The 23458-nt window shown below is 34.1% G+C and overlaps 1 non-coding gene across 1 annotated transcript; it reads right to left on the bottom strand.

Annotated features, from left to right (window-relative positions):
* Window positions 1-10264: 10264 nt before the first annotated feature.
* LOC121210697 (small nucleolar RNA R71) lies at window positions 10265-10371 on the bottom strand. The gene has a single exon (XR_005905811.1). It is a non-coding gene; the product is annotated as a small nucleolar RNA R71 (small nucleolar RNA).
* Window positions 10372-23458: the final 13087 nt, after the last annotated feature.

Consider the following 23458-nt stretch of genomic DNA (forward strand, 5'->3'; position numbering starts at 1 on the left):
TAGCATATTCTTGCTTTGGTCAACCAATATTCTTTTTGTTAATTTAGTCACTCTCATCAAGTCAATTTCATATGTTAACCACTCCACCTTTAAAATTTTTTTGTTCACTATATGAAATGCTGTAGTGGCTTAGTATTATAGATATAATAAATTTAATCTTTAATACTTATATATTCTATAAAATTGTTCTTGATTCTTAAAATTTTAAAAAATAAAATTAAAAATTAAAAAATTATAAAAAATTTATTTAAAATTTTTTAAAATTTTAATATACGAAACACCTTCCTTTTCAATGAAATCTCTAACGCTATCTCAAGGTGCCCCATTAAAATTTTATTTTGAGGGAGAATTTATAAATTTTGGGATCAAAATAACAAAATGTAAATTTACAATTTTATTAGACTTTTAGATGGACCAAAATATACTCATACCATTTTTCGTCCTATGTGTCTGGTTTTTTTTCATCCTCTGCTAAGTGGCAAAGCACTCAAGCCAAAATTCTTTTCTTTTTTTTAGAGGCAAAGATTGAATTATAAAATTTTGAGGTCAAAATGTAAATTTTCTACAAAAATATAATTTTATCAATTTTTTGTGGCCGGTGTCTCTCCCACCATGGCTCTGTTTTTTTTAAATGAAAGTGAGAAAGCGACTATTTCGTTTTTATTTTTAGACGAGGGTATGTTGTAACATCACAAGGAGTAGCGAATCAGGGGCGAAGCTAGAACAATTTTTTAGGGGCCAAATAAAAATTTAAATTTTTATAGTCTATATCTTTATAATTTTTAAATGATTAAATCAATTTTTTATAATTTTAGGGGGGCCAAAATAAAATTTTACATTTACTAATTTAAAATTTTAAAAAAAATTTAAAGGGATTAAATGGTAATTTTTTTATTTTAGGAGGGCCAGGGTGTAACAGCCCGATATAGGGCCTAGTCGGAATAGTGGTCTCGGGACCACAAATTTGGAATTGAATAAATTATTTTATTATTATTTTGGAGTCATTGCATGTTTATATTAGTACATGAAAAATTTGGTGAAGTAATTTTGACGTTTATGAGCCCAATTGCGAGAAAGGACTAAATTGCATAAAATTTAAAAGTCCTATTTTGATAGCTAAAAGTGTCAAATAGCTAGAGAATAAAAATTGGAAGTTTGTAAAGGGAAATTAGACCGTATTATGATAGCTTGGTCGGCCATAGGAGGTAAAAATGTTGAAAAGTCAACATTAGGTAAGTTGATGACATAATGTATGATATAATAATGCCCTAAGCCTAGCTATCATCTTTTTCTTTCCTTCTTTCTTCTTAACCGGAATTTTCAGTAAAGAATGGGGTTTTAAGAGCTTGAAATTTTAGCAACTTTAAGTCTTCACAAGTAAGTGATTTTTATGGCTTTTCTTGAATATTTTTGTACTTTTGAGACCCTTGAAGCATGAGCTTTCAAATGAGGGTACTATTTTGCAAAATGATTAAGAGTTTAGGGTTTTTACATGAAAGGATTTGTAATATTTTCTGAGTTTTTATGGAAGAAAATGAATCTTGGATGTCTTATAACCAACTTTTGTGAAAAGTGTTAGCATGAAAACACCTAAAAGGACTATTTTGCATAAGTTGTAAAATAGATGATAAGTGTGTGAAATAGTGGGAATTTGGAGTTTCTATAAGATCAGAAAGGGTTCGGCTAGGCTTAAGGTGTGAAGAAATTCGATAAAAATCGATTTTCAAGCTTAGGGGTAAAATAGTCATTTTACAAAAGTCTAGGGGCAAATTGGTCATTTTGCCCAATTATGAATTGTAGAGTGCCTAGATTGATAAAGTGACTAAATAAGTGAATTTTTCTATTATAGATTAAGAAATACCTAACCTAAACCTAGACTGGGGAAAAGCTAAGCAAATTGACTAAATCGACTAGTTGCACATTTTGTAATCTGAGGTAAGTTGTATGTAAATAATACAACTACATTGATAATGTATGTGATTGAATTGTATTGAAATTATTATAGCATGAATTGCTTGAGTGTGGAAATGAGATAATGTGATGAGAATAGAGATAGTAGAATTCCCGAATGAACCTCAGGAAATAAATCGGATATTCATGCTATGACATTTGGGTTACTTGTGTGAGCCAGTGTAAGACATGTCTGGGACATGCATCGGCCATATTATGAGAGCCAGTGTAAGACCATATCTGGGACACGGTATCAGCATTGAGACGAGTGCTAGTGTAAGACGTATCTAGGACATGCATCGGCCTTGAGACGTAAGCCAGTGTAAGACATGTCTGGGACATGCATAGGCTATGAGATGTGTCAGTATAAGACCATGTTTGGGCTATGACATCGGCACAGATATGCTAAAGCTTGTGTAAAACCATGTCTGGGACATGGCATCGGCACTTGACCCTATGTTGAGGCTAAATGAATATCCGATAATGTTCCATATAGTTTAACGGTGAAAGTTAAAGTTAACTAGGAAGTATAACCCTGTTGTGAGTGGTACAAGTACCTATATAGTATGTATGAAATGTGATATGAGGTGAAATGAATATTGTTGAGTAAGTTTTGCTTATGCCACTTGTGTATTATGATACTTGTTGATGAATGGTAAAGTTATGTTGTATACTTATTTATGTGCAACTTACTAAGCTTTATGCTTACTCCCTCTCCTTTTTCATTTTCTTATAGTGTCACCTATCTAGCTCAAGGATCAACGGAAGCCAGAGATATCGATCAAACTATCAATCGAAGCTTTCGGTATATTTTGATTTATTTTTTTTTGAGTATGGCATGTATGTGTCATTGAGAGTTGGTCAAATGTGTTGGCTTGGACTAGAAACCCTTCATTTTTTATTAAGCCTTGAATGATGCTAATATTCATTTTGATTTATATGCAAAGATGTTATTTTCATGGATAAGTAAAATGCACTAATGGAATGTTGTTTATTGTAGCTGATTTGGATGCATGAGATAGCCTTGTATTGGTTTTGGTTACTTATGTGCAGGTTGTGTATATAAGGGTGGCAAAGAGGGTTGGTAAATAGCCTTATATTGTCCACACAGGTAGACACATGGGCGTATGTCTAGGCCGTCTGTGACACACGGTCTACCCTATGGGCGTGTGGTTCGGCCGTGTATCCTCTACATGTAAAAATTTTGAGTCAGTATGCATGATAGTAAACACACGGGCAGAGACACGATCGTGTGTCTCAGTCATGTGATGGACACAGCCTAGCACTCGGGGGTGTGCCTTGGCCGTGTGACATTTTGGGATGCTGACGTCAGAAACAGAATGTCCATGTTTTTGCACACGGGCTAGGACACGAGCGTGTCATGGCCGTGTGAATGACACAGGCCAGGCACACGGACGTGTGCCAGGCCGTATGAAAACCCCCGTGTGTATTTAGAATTAATTTCACACAAGTGGAGGACACGAGCGTGTCCCTATATTACTTAGGTAGTGTAAGCCACACGGGCCATCAACACGACCATGTTAAAATAGCCATATGGGCGTGTTGTCCTTCTACACGGGCATGTGCCCTATTTCAAAGTCAAATTTTCTACAAATGGTTTAAGGACCCGAGTTGATCCCGAATAGTTCCCAATGGTTGATTTGGGGCTCTAGCCCCATAATAATAAGTTTTAAGTAGAAATTGAAAAAGTTTTAATTTGGATCAAGTCTCGGTGACTTGGGGAATGTTTGTGTGCATGAGCTCGAGTTAAGTAATGCCTCGTATTCTGCTTCGACGTGGGTTACGGGTATGAGGTGTTACACGGGGCCCATGCCAGCCTCCCTAGAATTGCCTCTGAGTAGCGCCGAATGGAGTAAAGGAAGCAGCAGCAGCAGCAAGAACGCCCCGCCAAGGTTAACTAAGTTACGGATTCTACGGACCCGAGATCTCTACCAATGAGATTTGCCTCGCCAAGCTTAGTGCCACGCTCTTGAAGAATAACTAGATAAACGTACATATATACATACGTATATGTATAACATGAGATTGGCTTCAAATGTTTATCAGCTGTAGGTAGCTTTTAAAAGGGAAATTTCTGTTTGTTGATTTTTAAATTATCTTTCAATTTGATACTTATTCTTTTTTGGGTTAAACTTGGCCTTTTACTTTTTAAAAAAGAGTCAAATCATTTTTTTAAATAAAAATACTAAGTAAAACATTAATTTTTAATATTATTGGGGTTAGTGAAATCATAATCCTCCTTATCATCTTTTAAATTGTCATACTAAGTCAAATCATAATCCACCTTATCTTCTTTTAAATTGTCAAAAAAATTTGTTACATCCCAAAAATCGGGTTAGTAGAAATTGAGGTTGGTGAACCAATAGTGGTCACATTCCGATTTTTAAAAGTTATCTTTGCACATTAGATAATAAATAAGTATCTAGTTTAGTGGTTAAGTAATGGTGGAATTGTCCTTAAAGATTTGAGTTTGAGTCTTTTCCTTCACATCATTTTCTATTTTGAGCAATTTTGTTTCAAAATCCTAATTTGTGTTATGCCTTGTTTAAAAATAAATGTTGTTAGCATTTGATAAAGCTTGAGAAGTGGTGTAGTGGTTAAGTAGTTTAAGTAACTTCTAATTAACCCAAGTTTTAAGTTTTTGTAACATCAATTTTTTTTAATTTTATGCAAAAAGTTGGTCAACTTTCCCATGCAAAACCATCCAACCTTAAGCATGTAACTCTTATTTTTAATTTTTTTAGTAACTCCATATTTTAAATTTTGAAAAGGTGAAACTCCTAAAGTTATTGTGATTAACTCCCTCTAACACTATTGTCCCCCTCATGAATGCTTTGTTGGGAGGTTCCACCTTGTGACTGTCCACTCCTCCTTCCCTTTATCCTTTCATTTGTTTTGTTTTCATTAGTGAGTGGAAGTATGATCTATTAACTGTCTTATAGGGTTACTTAACCCATCAACTATTTAGGAAGAGAAGAACCTAAACCCTAGGCCTGACAACCCTAGGAAGTCATTAAGGCGAGAATTAACCCAAAATTTGTATGGCCTATCCTTGAACACGTTTACCCCAAATAGTCTAGACTGTGAGGTCAGAAGATAAGTAGTATTTTTTGACTCATTTTTTGAGTGGAAGATCAGAAGATCGTATTGGGATAGCGATTAGTTGATTAATGAGGAACCCGAAACGACAGTTGATGGGGATTACCAAAGCAAGCTAATAAACCATAATCAAATTTGATTTATTCTATTATTTGATCTCTTGAGTTTTATTTCTTTATGTTAATTCATTTTATTATTATAAAAATCTTAAAAACTCCTTTTATTTTACTTTCGTGCTATAATTAAATTAAATTACTAATGAGGTCTTTCGGTGTTTAAGTTAAAATTGATCTAACACTTGCCTCCCTTAGGTACGACCCTCAGAGCACTCACCTACTTTGTTGTAACTATATTACAAATAGACACGTGTACTTGCGGATACCGTCTCATATATTCATATCTTTTACTACAATATTCACACTCTGGACGTTAGTACGTCCAGAGGCGGTCAAGTTTTTTGTGCCATTGTCAGGGAGGCAACGTCACTAGGTTGATTTTAATTTTTGCACTCAAAAAGAATAATTAGAAAATTTTTAGGTTATATATACGATCTTTAATTTATTCAACTAACCAACTTTACTATCGCTCATCTATTTTTTCTTAAGAAGACCTTAGTGCATATCCCAAATCAAAACTATAGCTAAAGGAGACTGATCAACATGAGAATGGATGATTTCAATTATATGTGGATAGACGAAGACTTAGATTATGATGCTGATATTACAAAGAAAGAGTCTATGAGGACTAGAAGATACATGAGAACCAACAATTATTAATGCTTGAATTAAACCAACTCCGAGGAGAAACCCCAGTTATTTCCCAAGACGATAATGACCATATTGGTATACCGTCAAGAAGGCATCAAGAAGTGTCAAATCCAGAACTGAGTAAAGGAGAGAATGCCACTATAAATGCTTATGAAGAAAATAGAATCCTAGACTACTATCCATCTCAACAATAGAAGAATATCCAGCTCAATTGAAGGAAACTACAGAAAGAGAAGATATAGAGCTAGTGGGGGAAATGATTAGTGGACAGATAAATCAGATAGGCATGGAATTTATTATCCCAGCAATCTCGAGTCCTTCCAACAAGACTAAAGCACAAGAGCAATATAACACAAATCCACCAATAGAGACATTAATGTTCATAGCTAACTTAATGGAAGAATGTTTGTCGATTCAAAAAGTCACTGAGCAAAATAAAGAGAAACCAGTTGTCTCTGATGATAAGCCTGAATTGACTATCCTCTACATGACCTTAGTTCTAAGCTAGGCACCCTAGAAATTTGATGGTCCAGTAATTTTCTGAATGCTAAATAAAATTGGAAAAATATATATAGATAGGACGTATAACCATATAGCAAGCCTCAATCCAGCTGGACAACTGACTAGCATAGGAATCGAGCTATGGGCATCACAAAATGTTCGGTGCTCAGAAGATTCATTAAAGAGAATTAGTTGCAACCACATGGATAAAATTAGAAGCCCGTAGAGTCAAAATCCAAGTGACATAGTGTAAAATTCTTTGCCAGCCTTTTTGTTAGTCATATTAAATAGTACTCCTAAAAAGCCATTCTTGATCGATGAGATGGATAAGAACACAATGAGCGATAAATATGAACCACAGTTTTCAAACTTCTTACGAAGTAAGAACACTAAGCACAAACTAAAGTGGTTGTGTGGTTAAGTGGTTCTTCAAATAATTAACAGATGATTTGCAAAAAGAATTGTCGATGCTTAAGGTGGGTTGAAAAGGCAAGTCTAGAGAGAGAGAGACAATCGCAGATGAATAAAATGGCACGATGGGTGTTGCACAAATACAAACAGAGATAATTTACAGGGAACACCTAAGTGTATATTGATTGAGCTGACGGATGAGTCCGACAACAAGACCTAACATTTTTTTTATGTAAAAGTTCTTACTAATTGTACAAAATTGCATATTTTGCTAACCAATTAATTCAAATATTACAGGTAGATCAAAGATAGGGATACTAGACACTTGAAAGCACTCTAAAGATCAAAAAATTGGGAAAAAAGTATCAATGTTGTGACACGGACATTTCGTGTCGCAACACCATGGGCAGTAGCGAAGATTTAAAGAAAACCATATCGACATCGCAACACCACTATCCTACGTTGTGATTCTCCTAAGAATTTCAAATCTGCAAGGTGATTTGCGACATCAAACCCCAATGTCATGACATGAACAATCTACTAGGGATGTCGCGACACAGAACCACTGTGTCTCGACATTGCTGCAATATTTTGTAGGGTCAACCCGACCCAATTATGCAACCTAAAATTTTAACCTTAAAATACCTAGATTTTAACCCAAAAAACAATAGTTTTAAGCAAAAAAGTTGTAATAGCCTATTTTTCGGTGGTGACGGAACAATGGTTTTGAGAACATGAATTTCTTTTGTGTCAACCTGTAAAATATTATTCATAGAATGTTTATAGAGTCATTAGGATTGTATTAAAATTTTGTTAATAAATTTTAACATTTAGATAGCTAATTAAAGAAAAAAAGACTAAATTGAAAAAGGTGCAAAACATAGTAATTATTGCATTTAGGTAATCAAATAGCTTAATTAATAGATGAGGAAGGACTTAAGTAGTAATTATGCCTTAGTGGAAATACGAAAATTTACACACTTTTTCATGCCCTTTTTAACTTAAATTCAAGCAGTTTCGATAAAATTCTTGTCGAAAAATAATTAATTTTTATAAAATAATTAAAGTGTATTTAAAATATGAAAATATTGACTTTTAATTAATTTTGATGAATTTTGGTTATTTTCGACAGATTTGCACAAAGGGCAAAAAATGGCTCGGTAGATATTGCTAGACGCACAAAACCAAGAAGCAATTTGAAGTATCAAGGCGAATTAATTTTCAACCTAAGACGGTCCAAAATTATGTGTATTAATTCATAATATAATTAATTTTAATTTATATCCAATTTAATTTGCGTTAATAAATTATTATTAATAAATTATGAAAATTGGTCCAGTTGAGCCAAACTGAGTGAACCAAACCGACCAAGTAATGGACAGCCCAAAACCACCCCATGTGCTGACCCAAATCAGCTTATTGGCTGATTATTTAGCTTGCAAAGAGGCCCTTGAAGACTTGTTCAAATAGCATTCAAACCCCTCCAAATGTGGCTTTCTAGATTTGCCCCAAGCTTAATTTAGCAAGTTTGAAATCATCAAACTTGCCACATGTGTGGCCAGCCAAGGGAGGGCTCTTTGGCTGCTAATTTTAGCTATTTTTAGCATCCCTATTCAGCTATAAAAACCCCCTTAAGCTGATCATTTGAAACACACCTCATTGATTCACATCTCTTCTCTCCTTTCTCCTTTTCTCCTCTCATTTTCCCATTCAAAGTCCCTTGCTCTCTTGCTAATTTCTCCTCCTGGAAAAGGGGCATTCATCAGCCATTTTGGAGCAACATTGAATTGTTCATATCAGCCTTGATCGGCGAGGACAATAGAAAACAAAGACAGAGCAAACTAGTCAAGCCACGGAGAAACACCGGATTTGATTCGTGTTCCCTATCTCTTTAATTTTTGTTGTTGTTATGATGAACATATCTATCAATATTTATGTTGTTGGAATGGTTAATTTAATCAAACTAGCTTGAATTTAATTTGTGTTGGTTTGATTGCAATTCATCTGCTTAAATTATTAAAATTGTGTTTATGCTGTTATAGGCCTCGGTAAAATGCTTGATTAAGTAAAATCATGCCTAAGTTATTCTTGCATTACGATTGTGAGGTAACTAATGAATTAGTTATTTAAACGGATTGAAAATGTAATTAATTGACACAATACTTAATCAGTGCATGTTTATTCTTCTAAGGTAGCTGAAGGTTAAATTAGCATTGTATCTGGTGATACACTTGCCTTGCATAACTTGCAAGATTATTGTGATTAAACTTTTTTTCAAGGTAAGGATACCTTGTTACCTCACATAGTCTTTTTTGTTCTTATTAAATTTAATTAATCGTTTGAATTGACATAGGAATGTGCAAGAGATTAGTTCAATTTAATGAGTATGTATGTGCAATAACATGTTTTCTTATTAAAATCTATTTAATCGTTTGAATTGACATAAGGATATGTTAAGAGATGAATATATTTGTGTAGGTGAGTATGCTCATAAGTTAGCAAATTACCTTGTCATGAATTTATTCATAACAACATAAACATGAGTTTAATAATTCTAAGATAAAGAAAATGTAATTAATCCAACACAATTATGTCATCTTGATTAAATCATATTTTAAAATTGTGCATTAGAACTTTTATTTTTATTTAGTTTAAAATCTTATTTTTTTAATCTCCCTTTTCAAAACAAAATATTTTTTTTACCAAAGTGTTTTAAAGTGCATTCATAAATAATTTTTTTCACAGTCCTTGTGGGTACGATAACTCGACATTTACTTGTCACTTTATTACTTGTTGTGATTGTGTACACTTTCACATATTCGTCATTCCAAGTTTTTGGCGCTGTTGCCGGGGATTGTTTTAAAAGACATTATTTGTGAAATTGTTAATTTTGCATTTTGGTTTATTTTTTTGTTAAATTTTAATTTCATTTTTTATTCTTGTGTTCGTTTCAGGTGTTTATGAGTATTTATCAAATCATTGACTTACTTTTCGTAAGCCCTGAAATTGAAAGGACTTTCTGACAAAGGAGAACACAAGCGAACCAAAGAGGGTCTGAAGATATGAATTTCGAAAATCCAAACCAAAATCCAGGAGGGACATTCGCTTATAGTACTCACAATCCGATCATTGTTGCTGATGACAGAAACTGTGCCATTCAACAATATGCCATTCCTCTATTCAAAGAACTCAATCCGAGTATTAGGAGACCCAAAATCGAGGCACAACAATTCGAGCTGAAGCCGATCATGTTCCAAATGTTGCAAAATATGGGTCAATTTAGTGGGATTCCTACTGAAGATCCACATCTTCATCTTTGGCTATTCATGGAAGTGAGTGACTCATTTAAACTAGTCGGGGTGACCGAGGATGCCTTGAGACTGAGATTATTTCCATACTCCTTAAGAGATAGAGCACGAGTGTGGTTGAACTCCCTACCGTCTGGTTCCATAACTACATGGCAAGAGTTGGTTGAACGTTTCTTAATGAAATATTTCCCTCCATCTTTAACCGCCAAGATCCCAAATGAAATCACTTCATTTCAGCAACTTGATGAAGAATCTTTATATGAGGCATGGGAGAGATTCAAGGAGTTATTATGAAGGTTCCCTCATCATGACATTCCTTACTACGTTCAAATGGAGACTTTCTATATTGGTCTCAATATTCATACTAGAATGATGGTGGATGCTTCGGCAAATGGAGCCCTTTTTTCTAAGTCTTATAACAATGCGTACGAGATTATTGAAAAAATTGTCAGCAATAACTATCAGTGGCCAACCAATTGAGCAGCCTCTGAAAGACGGGCAGTAGGAGTACATAAAGCGGACATACTTGCTTCTTTGGTAGCCCAGGTGTCTTCTATGTCTTCTATGCTTAAGAACATAATTGTTAATTGTTTCAATGGTAATCTGACAGGTCAGCAATTGAACCAGTTCGAGAATATTTCTTGTGAATACTGTGGAGATCGCCATTTCTTTGAAAATTGGCCATCGAATCAAGAGTCAAATTATTACATGGGAAATCAGAATTGGAATGGTCCGCAATCAAATTTTTACAACTTTTCATGGCAGAATCATCCAATTTCTGCATGGAGTAATCAATGGGCGGAACATAGCGACTCTGTTATGACATTTTGACCAAATTAACCATCAGAATATTCTCAACAAGTGCAACAACCCCCACCAACTAAATCTTCAAATGATCTTGAAAATCTGCTGAAGGCATACATAGCGAAGAATGATACCACTTTAAGAAATTTGGAGAATCAAATGGATCAGATAACCAATGAACTTTGAAATAAACCCCAAGGTATTTCACCAAGCGACACAGAAAATCCAAAAATTTTAGGCAAAGAACATTGCAAAATAGTCTCTTTGCCAAGTGGAAAGACATTGGAGCCCAATGTGGTTGAGGTTGAAGATGATCATGTTCTAGCTCAAGACAAAGAGGAAGTTCAAAAAAGTGTTGAAATTCTTGTATCACAAAAGTTAGATTCAGTGATCCTTGATGAGGTAAACTCTAAACAAGTTAGTTCTGATTATCTAACACCCTTGTCAGATGCAGAAAAATTTCCACTGAAGAGTTGTCCAGTTAAAGCTAAGATTCCACCATTGCCATATCCTCAACGATTCTAGAAGTAACAACAAGATACTCAGTTGAAATAATTTTTTGATAACAAGGTGACCTTTAATGACTTCGATGCTGCTAAATCCCCAGATGTAGTTGAAGACTGTTCTGCTATTTCCAAGATGGAATCACTGGCTTCTACAGAGTTGGTGCTCAATTCTATAGATGATTCGTTAGAATGTATTCTGCTAGTAGATTTGCCAAGTGATGATGAAAACGAGGAATGTTTGGCTTTGCTAGAAGTTAAAATGAAGGGATTCATTTAGGAAGTTCCACTGGAATCATTAGAGTTATTATCTCGAGAGTACACATAACCAAAAGTGTTAATTGAAGAGTCAGATAAATTGGAACTGAAGATTTTGTCTCCTCATTTGAAATATGACTATTTGGGTCTGTCTTCGACTTTTCCTGTCATTATTTCAGTAGAGTTCACCAAAGATCAAGAAGAAGAGGCACTTGTGACTTTGGAAAGGCACAAGAAGGGTACTGGATGAATTATTTCACATATTCGAGTCACGGGTTGGAGGATTTGTAGGAATTACAGGAAGTCAAATAAGGCCACTAGGAAAGGTCATTACGGGTTTTCTTTCCCTAATAAGATTTTGGACAGATTTGATGGGAAAGAATATGATTACTTCTTAGATGATTATGGTTGGTATGAAAAATGGCCATTTGACACCACCATGGTCAATGACGATCCTAAATAAAATGGAGGGAGTTCTTTTCTCTTTCTCTATCATTATTTTATATTTTTAGTTTTTTTTCCTCATTTGAATAAAATGGTAGACTTAGATAAAAATTTCTTTAGTTCATTACATTAATTAAAACTCTTTCTAGGAGATTGAGACTTAAGCGAGACCATCCGTGACCCCTCTAGCCTTTCCTGGGAGTTTAATTTAATGTAAATTTTCAAAAAAATATCTTTCTAAGTATCCCAAAGAATTTAAGTATTTGTTTTGTTAAATAAAAGGTCAACTTTTAACCCCAAGCACTAATTTCTTTGAGTTTTATTTTATTTTCAGTATAGGAGCTTAGGATCCAAAAAGGAGCTACCATTAGGCTCAAGACACTACAAAGAAGGGAAATATTCAACCTTTTTCCACACAAACTTATAGCTCTTACCTTGCTCCACCACCACTCCTAAGTAGCCCAAAAGTGCATCTCATTTAACCCCTTAATATTACAGCCCTTAACTCCCTGAATCACCACCCCAAACACCTTCATTCGAAGTCACCAACTACCGCACCTAAACTTTCCTTAAAACTACCACCCTCTTCAACTCTAAACCTACCTTCAACTACTCACCCACCTACCCAAAACTGAAACCACCGTTAACAAATTTCCTAAGTTTGACGCTGAGAGTCCCTTTATTTAGCGCCATTGCACAAAGTGAACAGTTTGGTATAATGGCTATGCTGCAACACATATAGTTACAGTAACAAGATTACTGGAGATACTCAATAATATGGGATGACTCAATCAGATATGCATTTAAAATATATATTTCATAACCCGTTTATTTTTGTGCATGAATTTCCAGACTTTATACTTGAACCATGGACTCCAATGTCAAGGAAGGAAAAAGATGAGTCAGATTCTGAGGGATCTGCAAATAAATAAAAAGGGGGGATCGTTACTTTATTTCATTTTCTTTCTTAGGTTATTTAATGTTTTAGGATTAGGTTGTATTATGATTTTTATTTTTCTCATAATAAAACTAGATGTGGAAATCATAAATAAAAATGAACAAGTTGCAAAGTACATGTAACACCTCATACCCATGGTCTAAGCCGGAACAAGGTACGGAATATTATAGATCACAAAAACATGAATTCACACATTTACCTGACCTTACATAATTAATTCTTTTAGCTTGAACAAAAATAGATAACATTAACAGATATACATAAATACAACTAAATTATCAAATTTTGAAAACTAATATTTTAAACCAAATTAATTATAACATATAACAAAATGATTCAGCCCTCTATACATGCCATAATTCCAAAATATTGTTTACAAAGTACCAAAAAGTATTGATAGTGTGGATTGGTCTCCGACGATCTCCAAATCTGGAGCTGGCTTAGTAACTCTATAAGACAAGAAAAAGAAAAGAAGATAAGCATATAGCTTAGTAAGTAAGTACGAAATTGATATATACAATTTCTCAAAGTAAAATAATCATACTAGTATATAATCACATATTCAGGACAGGCTATTTTATGGAGTCCCGGTTTTAAAAAAATCATATCTCGAGATAAAAGACTTGAAATTAAATTCCGTAAATTTTCCCTGAAACTAGACTCATATGTATACTTACTAATTTTTTTCTAGAATTTTTGGTCAGGCCAATTAGTACAGTTTATTAGTTAAAGTCTCCCCTGTTTCAGGGTATGACTACTCTGACCCCTGTGCACTACGAACCAAATTTCTCCCTGTACAGAATTTCAACAACCATGCCATTTGTTTCTATTAAAAATAAACTCAATAATGAATCCATGCATATAAGGTATGACTCTTAATAATTTTTTTACAATTTATGGTGAATTTATAAAGTTAGAACAGGGGATCTCAAATTCATTCAGACCCTATTTTACAAGAATTCAAATATCACACAACATAGAATTCTTTTGCTTCCCATGTTTCTTTTATGTAAAAATAGACTCATTAAGATTTATTTTCATATATCATTTGCATTTTTATTCAACTTCCAAAATTTTTGATAAATTTTTAAAATCATGTAACTGCTGCTGTCCAACACTATTTTATTTCTAACATTCACTCTTGCATAATTCCACCTAGTCCTTTTTGTTATACTAGAATTCGCTCAATTATCGAGCACATAGCTCATAACTTTTCATATATTACCACTTTATCGATTTTTCCCGTTGAACTCAACGGAAAAATAACAAATATACCATTGTTTACACATATTTCCCCCTTCCACACTTATAGCCAAAGCTATCTGATATGCATAGTAGCCTGCACTTAGTACTACACATGTGACCAATAATCCGGTACACGTAGTAGCCTGCACTTAGTACTACACATGTGACCTCACCATCTGATACACGTAGTAGCCTGCACTTAGTACTACACATGTGATCGAAGTCATTGAGTACGCATAGTAGCCTGCACTTAGTACTACACATGCGACTTAACAGTATGGTACACGTAGTAGCCTGCACTTAGTACTACACACGTGTACTCACAATGGGTCATTCGTATTGTTCCTGTTCCGAAGGTTCAACCGAGAAAATCTTCCCTTTTTCACTGTTAACACTTATTCACAATCTAATTAAATTTGCAAATTTCCATCATTTAATCATTCTATGGACAGCCACCAATTCATATGATAACAACATAAAATAACATAAAAGAAATCGATAAATTATTCACGTACGAACTTACCTCGGTGCAAACTTTAGAAATGTTATAATTTAGTCCGAAAGCTTTTCTTTTCCTCGATCACGATCGATTCCATGTCTTTCTTGATCTATAAAGACACATTTAGTTCATTTAACACTCACACTATTTATTTCAATCCAAAAATCACATTATGGAAAAATTACATTTTTGCCCCCTAACTTTTACAAAATTACAATTTTCCCCTAGGCTCGGGAATTTAATTTCAGCTCTTATTCTTATGTTTTATGACATGTTGGTCATTTCTCCCTTCTATGACAGCATCAAATTCACACTCTAACATGCACTTATGACTATTAGGTATTTTTTACCGATTAAGCCCTTTTACTAGTTTTCACTTAAAACTGAGTAGCACAAGTTGTCTAACATAATTTAAAACCTCATATTCTAGCATAAAACACCAAAATACACAAATTTCACCTATGGGTATTTTTCCAAGTATGAACCTTAGGTCAAATTATTGCTAACATAAGCTAAATCGAGCTACTGGGATTCCACAAACGCAAAGAACATTAAAAACGGGGCTTGGAATCACTTACTATGGAGCTTGAAAGCTTGAAACAAACCCTAGCTATGGAGAACCCTTGAAATTTCGGCCTAATGAAGATGATGGACAAAAATTGGCTTTTAATTTTGTTTTAAATTCATTTTAATAACTAAATGACCAAAATACCCTTACTACTAAACTTTCCAAAAATTCCATCCATGTCCAATTTTTGTCCATAGACTTAGAAATTGGTCAAATTGCTATTAAAGACCTCCTCATTAATATTCCAAAGCAATTTCATACTAAAAACTTCTAGAATGCAAGTTTTGCAAATTATTCAATTTAGTCCCTAATCTCAACTTAAGCACTTTATGCATAGAATTTCATAACGAAATTTTCACACAATCATGCAATCATATCATAAACCTCAAAATAATTATAAAATAATTATTTCTATCTCAGATTTGTGGTCACAAAACCACTATTCCAATTAGGCCCTAATTCGGGATATTACAGTACAAAGTGTGGCAATAGCTATATACATGTCTATGAATGGATTTAGAGAGAGCTTGATACTTAAGCAGTCAAATTGACTCACCTCCCCTTTTTTAGACTCCTACCTGGTGTATAATATCCATTCACTTTTAACAATGAGGACATTGTTTGTCTTAAGTAGGGGGACCGAAAAATTGAAATTATTTCCATTTAGAATAAAATTTTCTTTCAGTTATGATTAGGTTATATTTTGTTCAATAATTTGAAATGTTGTTAAGTATGCTAAACTTCAGTATAAATAAAGTTTGATTATTTCAATAATTGTTATGTTAGCTTAATAATGACATAAATATATTTTAATAAAGCATGCAAATCATACCATAAAATTTTAGTTCTTTAGGAAAGTTAGCCATGCATGAAAGTTTTAAGTCTTTAGAATTGACTTAGTAGTTTCTTGATGTGAAATCCTAGGAAGCATGGAGCATTGAAAATGATTTAGGCAACTGTTGTTTGGACCGTTTTAGCCTTTCAAGTCAACCATGATGAAATTTTTATCCTTTGAAACCTAACTTTGAGACTATATGGCCTAATTTTATTTGAACCCTTGCAAATTTAGCCATCACTTCTCTCTTAACTATCTTAAAATTGTCCCAAACACTAGACTCAGTATTATTCAAAGTATTCTTTGAAACTAATTTTGAGGGAGTTGAAATGCTTTAAAAAATTATAGTACATATAGTAAAATGCTAGAATTAAAAAAAGAGAGAAGAGCATGAGTTCTTAAAATAAGATGTACAAAAGAGCATGTGAAAGCAAATAAAGTTGATGTATTGAAGGTAATTATTTTGAAGGTCCGATGCAAGCTGAGTTTAGGGTTTTTAGTGTAACAGCCCGATTTAGACCCTAATCGGAATGGTGGTTTTGGGACCAAAAATTTGAGTCAGAAAAATATTTTAAAATTATTTTTTGTGTTTATTTTGTGTGAATTTATATCCGTGAAATTTTTGTGATTTAATTTTGTCGTTTAGGTGTCCGATTAAATAAAAGGACTTAATCGCGTAAAATGAAAATTTAATAGTTTAAAGTGTAAGGGCCAAGTAGTTAGTGGCTTTCTAAGTTAGGGCATTTATATTGTAAATACCCCATATATAAATTAGTGGGACAGTTTAAGACATATACTATGTGGTTTTTGTATTAAAACATTAAGGATATAAAAGTAATTTAAATATTAAAACATATATATGTTACAATAACATAAATTAAAGTATGTTTTTATCATTCTCTCTTGATCGAATATAAACCAAAAGAAAAATAAAGAACAAAAGGCTAGGGTTCAGCCAATTTGAAGCTAGATTAAGGTATGTGTTCAGCTCGGTTTTTGATAATTTCTACCTTTTTTAAATCGTTGCTTCGAGTACTACAAGACCCAAGCTTTAATTTTTGATTTTGATGAATATTTTGATTTGTGCCAGTGTTGATAGTTTATGATTTTTGTTGTTTGATGATAAAAAATGAAAGATATGTTTTAGATTAACATATTTTGTATTAAGTTTTTGATGATTTTGAGTAATTAGGACTTAATTACAAAAATAATAATTTGAGGGACTAAAATGTGAAATTGATAAAATATATGGACTTGTATAGGCATGGGTAACATTCGGCCTAACATGAGTGCTGTGAAATTTTGTGTATTTTGTGCAATATGGACTAAATTGTAAAAATTTTAAATGTTAGGGGTAAAATGGTAAGTTGCCTATTTATGTGTCTTCGGACTAAGTTGAATGAAAATATGTTTGAATGAGCTTAATTTGAACATGTTTAGATCAAGAACCAAAGAAATCAGATTTAGACCGGGGAAAAACGAAAGTTGTCAACTAACAGCCCCGTCCCATTTTACGACGTCTGAGGTAAGTTTATAAGAAAATAGACGTAATTAAATTTAATTAAATGCAAAATATATATGCTGAATTGAAATGTATGAAATTATAAATGCAATAGTCGAATGTTGTTAACCTTGGCAACTATGTGATGACTTTGTTTCGATTGAGTTACGACGTCCGAAAGCCCCGTATGAACCTTAGAAATAGTTAGGATACATATGTCATGACATAGGATTCCAATATATGTGTACGAGTAAGACCATGGCATCGATATGTGATTCCGATATGTGTTTACAAGTAAGACCTTGTCTTGGACAGTGGCATCGATTTGTGACTACATGTAAGACCACGTCTGGGATGTTGGCATTGTACGATTTATGTGATTATCTGAGTGTCCTATCCAATTTCGAATGGTTCATCAGGCAACGATAGGATGAGTTTGAGTATGTAAATCGAGCTAAATGGCCAGGTATGAGTTAGTTTGATGTATGTTAAAGTTAAGGTAAGTGTATTTGGCCTATTGCACATTATTGAATGAGACTTAGTTTTATGCATATGTGTTTATGTGTATTTGGCCAAATGACTAGTATATGTACATGAGACTATATTATGATCTATGAGTTTATATGTTTATGAGTTTATGAACTAGGTAATTAAGGAATATTCGGCCTTGAGGGTTAGATAATAATTTGTTAATTTTGGCTATATAAGCATTCGGTTATAGTGATAACTAAATTGTATATAAATGTATATGATTATTCAAATATAACATGAATACATAAGTGCCTGGATTTAATGTGAATTGATATGATAATCTAGTTTAATTTAGTTAAGTTGAATTAGCCATTGAGTTGTTTATTTGCTTATGACTTACTAAGCTGTGATAGCTTACTCTCTATGTTATGTTTACTTTGTTTTATAGATTTTGAAGTCAAGCTATAAGCTCAGGGATTGTCAGCCAAGCTCATCACACTATCTAATGTTTGGTACCTTATTAGCTAAACTTAAATTATGGCATGTATAGGCTAGCTTATGCTTTGAAATGTTGGACTTATTTTTGAATTTGTGTATTTTAAGCCATGCGAAAATGGCTAAATTCTTAAGTTTGGTTTAGTTATGTTTTGGTTGTGGTTTAATATATTTTAGTTATAATGCTACATGGCATGATATGCATAATACAGGTGTTAAATGTTATATGTTTAAAAATGGATGTTACTATGACATTGGTATAGGTAAAATGAACGGGAATTAGCTTGAACATGATTTCAATAATGAGTGGATACATTCGGTTTATGTGTTATGGTTAGGTGTTCATCAAACATGAGTATTGATATATATATTGTATATGTTTTATTTAATAAAATTTAGTCAAATGTATGGTAAACATATTATTTTAAGTGTGATTAAATTATAGGTAAGTTACATTTATCATTTACGTACCTCATTGACAGGTCATATAATGGTACAATGTATTGAAAGTACATATAATTGCCTGAGATAGATTCGGTATATACTATTGTATTATGTTAATGTTATTTTTGATGTTTTGGGCAAGCATTTCTTGTTTTGAAAATGGTGAAAATCTTGGGCTTGCATTCGGCTTTGATAAGGTTATGACCTAGGTGTAATATGATTACAATGCCGTATGGAATGTTGATCATTTTTGTGTTGTTATTTTTGAAAGTGTATTGAGTATATAAGATTGTGATGGTACTTTATGATTTGGCTATATGTTTTTTTGGATGCTGAACAAAACTAAGGTAGGTTATATGTGTACTTGGTAATTGTTCATGTCATAATAGTTGGGATTTTTCAAATGTTACTCATTTATAATTAAACATATGTACTTATAATATGGTTGATGTATATATAAATGTGTGCATGGCAGTGAGATTTGTTGGGTATTTATATATTATTAAATATGTACAAATAAATTACCTTTAGACCAACACCTTAATGCCGCACAACTTATATGAATGAAAAGGGTTAGAAATAAAATTTAGTTTAATGGATTATTAACTTACGTATATTCATGACTCGTATAAGTTTAAAAATATAGATCAAATATTCTGTTAAGAAATTATTGATTCATTACAAGTTCTGTATATGCAATGAATTGTTTAAATATTTATATATCTTTGGATTAAATTTTACTTAAGTTTTGTGGTGATTGAGAATAAACTTGTGATTTCATATTAGGTTAAATCATAAGCTTTGTTGTAATTTAGATTTTGAATTAATATGGAAATATTCAGATCTATGCTTTTGTTTAGTAATGTCTTGTAACTCTTTTCCAGCTACGGATACGGGTTAGAGGTGTTACATTTTATTGGTATCAGAGCCACGGTTTAGTCAGTTCTAGGACTACGTAGCGTGTGTGGGTTTAGCTATACATGCCATAATTATATATTGGATAGTGTGATGACTTCTGACATTTGAAATGTGTATTCATATAGTAAATGGATCCTGACCAAGCTGTAGCTGATGATGTCGAGAGCGTAGCGCCTGCACCCACGTATGAGACAGCGCAGGCTGATTCTCGACCGACTTCGAGTAATCCAGAAAGTGAGGCTAAACAAGCCTTCTATCAAATGATGAATGATTGGTTCACTTAATATATCCGGACTAACCTGGCTGCACAACAATCTCCACCCTCGATTAATCCATCTTCCATGCTTGTTGTACCTCAAGTAAGTGATCCGTTGCGATTGAATAGACCACCTGTCAATAAAATTAGAAAACATAGAGATGAAGAGTTTAAAGCCACTGATGATGATGATGCTGAGTGGGCTGAGTTCTGGCTTGATAATACCATCCGTGTGTTTGATGAGTTGTCCTGTACTCTTGGTGAATGTTTAAAATGTGCTATATCCTAACTTCGAGATATAGCATACCACTGGTGGAGTACCCTAGTATCAGTAGTTCCAAGAGAGCAGGTGACCTGGGAATTCTTTCAGACTGAGTTCCGTAAGAAATATATCAGTTAGAGATTTATCGATCAGAAGCGTAAAGAATTCCTAGAGCTAAAATAGGGTCGGATGACAGTGATGGATTATGAGTGAAAATTCATGAGACTCAGCCGGTATGCCCGAGAGTATGTATTTACTGAAGCCATAATGTGTAAAAGATTTGAAGATGGGCTGAATGAAGATATCAAACTGTTAGTTGGCATACTTGAGATAAAAGAGTTTGTGGAACTTTTTGAGCGAGCCTGCAAAGCTGAAGAGCTCGGGAAAGAGAAAAGAAAAGCTGACTTTGAAGCTAGAGATGCACGCAAAAGAACATCCGGTAAGTTATTCTAGTTGGCATCAAAAAAGTTCTGAGATGATTTCAGCTGTTCTAAAGCCACTTTAGGTTACTCCAGACGGGATCAGACTAGACCACCAGTGAGCTCGAGAGCTACCTCAGTAGCAAGTGTGCGTAATGTCAGATCAAATCAACCTGAGTGTAAGCACTGTGGTAAACGACATCTCGATAGTTGCAGGTTGCATGAGCGGGCCTGTTTTAAATGTGGATCGACAGATCATTATATTCGAGACTGTCCAATGTTAGCTGAAGAAAATCCAATGCAGAATACGAGATCGGGTAACACCGCAGCTCGAGGTAGACCACCCAGAAATGCTGGTAATACGAGTGGTAGTTAGAAAGGGACTAAAGATACGACAGTCAGATTTGAGGCTTGTGCACCTACCGGAGCCTATGCTATACGTGCACGAGAGGAGGCTTCATCCCTAGATGTTATTACTGGTACATTTACTCTTTATGATACTAATGTAATTGCATTGATTAATCCTGGTTCTACTCATTCTTATGTATGTGAGACATTAGTATTCAGCAAGACTCTGCCTGTTGAGTCTACTGAGTTCGTAATTAGAGTGTCAAACCCCTTGAGTCGGTGTGTTATGGTCGACAAAGTGTGTAAGAATTGTCCCTTGATGGTTCGAGATCTGTGCTTTCTGGCTGATTTGATGTTGTTGCCATTTGATAAGTTCAACATAATTCTTGGTATGGACTGGTTAACAGTACATGATGTTGTTGTGAACTGCAAAAGAAAGACTATTGATCTATGGATTCAGAATGATGAAGTTATTCGGATTGAATATTGTGATTTGTATGGTTTACCAGCAGTGATTTCTTCGATGCTAGCTTAGAAATATGTGAGAAAGGGGTGTGAAGCTTATTTTGCCTACGTGCTTGATAGTAAAGTGGTTGAAAGAAATATTGAATCAGTACCTGTTGTATGTGAGTACCTAGATGTGTTTCCAGAAGAATTACCAGGTTTGCCACCTATTCGGGAAGTAGAGTTTGGTATTGAGTTAATGCCTGGGACGACTCCAATATCCATAGCTCCGTACAGAATGGCATCTACAGAATTAAAAGAATTAAAAGCTCAGTTGCAAGAATTGACAGATAGAGGTTTTACGCGACCGAGTTTCTCTCCGTGGGGTGCACCTGTGTTGTTTGTGAAAAAGAAAGATGGAACTATGAGAATGTGCATCGATTACAGACAGCTTAATAAGGTGACTATAAAGAATAAGTATCTGTTGCCACAGATTGATGATCTGTTTGACCAACTGAAAGGGGTTACAGTATTTTCAAAGATAGATTTGAGATGAGGCTACTATCAGTTGAGAGTTAAAGATTCAGATGTGCCAAAGACTGCCTTCAGAACAAGGTACGGACACTATGAGTTTTTGGTTATGCCTTTCGGACTCACTAATGCACCTACGTTTTCATGGACTTGATGAATCGGATCTTCAGACCGTATCTGGATCGGTTTGTGGTTGTGTTTATAGATGACATTTTGATCTATTCTCATGATGAAGCTGAACATGCCGAACATTTGAGACTTGTGTTGCAGACCTTGCGAGATAAGCAGTTGTATGCGAAATTAATTAAATGTGAGTTCTAGTTAAGTGAAGTCAGTTTTCTAGGCCATGTGGTAGCAACATCAGGTATTCGAGTTGATCCAAGCAAAATTTCGGCTATACTGGATTGGAAACCTCCGAAGAATGTTTCTGAAGTCTGAAGCTTTCTGGGACTAATTGGTTATTATAGACGGTTCATGAAAGGTTTCTCTATGATTGTAGCCCCAATGACAAAGCTATTGCAGAAAGATGTTAAGTTCGAGTGGTCAGAGAAGTGCCAGAAAAGCTTTGATCAGTTGAAAGCCCTCTTGACTGAGGCTCCAGTGCTAGTTCAGCTAGAATCGGGTAAATAATTTGTTATTTATAGTTATGCCTTATTAAACAGTTTGGGCAGTGTTCTGATGCAGGAAGGCAGAGTAATAGCTTATTCCTCGAGACAGTTGAAGCCACATGAAAAAAATTATTTGACATACGACCTGGAACTGGCAGCCATTGTGTTTGCGTTGAAAATATGGCGTCACTATCTGTTTGGTGAGAAATGTCATGTTTATTCTGATCACAAAAGCCTGAAATACTTGATGACTCAGAAAGATCTGAATTTGAGACAACGTCGATGATTAGAATTGCTAAAAGACTACGAGCTTGTGATTGACTATCACCTGGGAAAGGCTAACGTTGTTGCTGATGCTTTAAGCCGAAAGTCACTGTTTACTTTGCATGCAATAGATACGCATATGGCCATGTCTGATGATGGTTCGATAGTAGCTGAAATGAAAGCTAGACCGTTATTCGTTCAACAAATATGTGATACCCAGAAGGCTGATAAGGAATTGATTGCAAAATGAGATTAGTGTGAGACGAATGCTGATTCAGAGTTCAGAGTTGATCCTGATAACTGTTTGAGATTCAGAGACTGGATAT

Source organism: Gossypium hirsutum, chromosome A11 (genome assembly GCF_007990345.1).
Source record: "Gossypium hirsutum isolate 1008001.06 chromosome A11, Gossypium_hirsutum_v2.1, whole genome shotgun sequence".
Taxonomy (NCBI): Eukaryota; Viridiplantae; Streptophyta; class Magnoliopsida; order Malvales; family Malvaceae; genus Gossypium; species Gossypium hirsutum.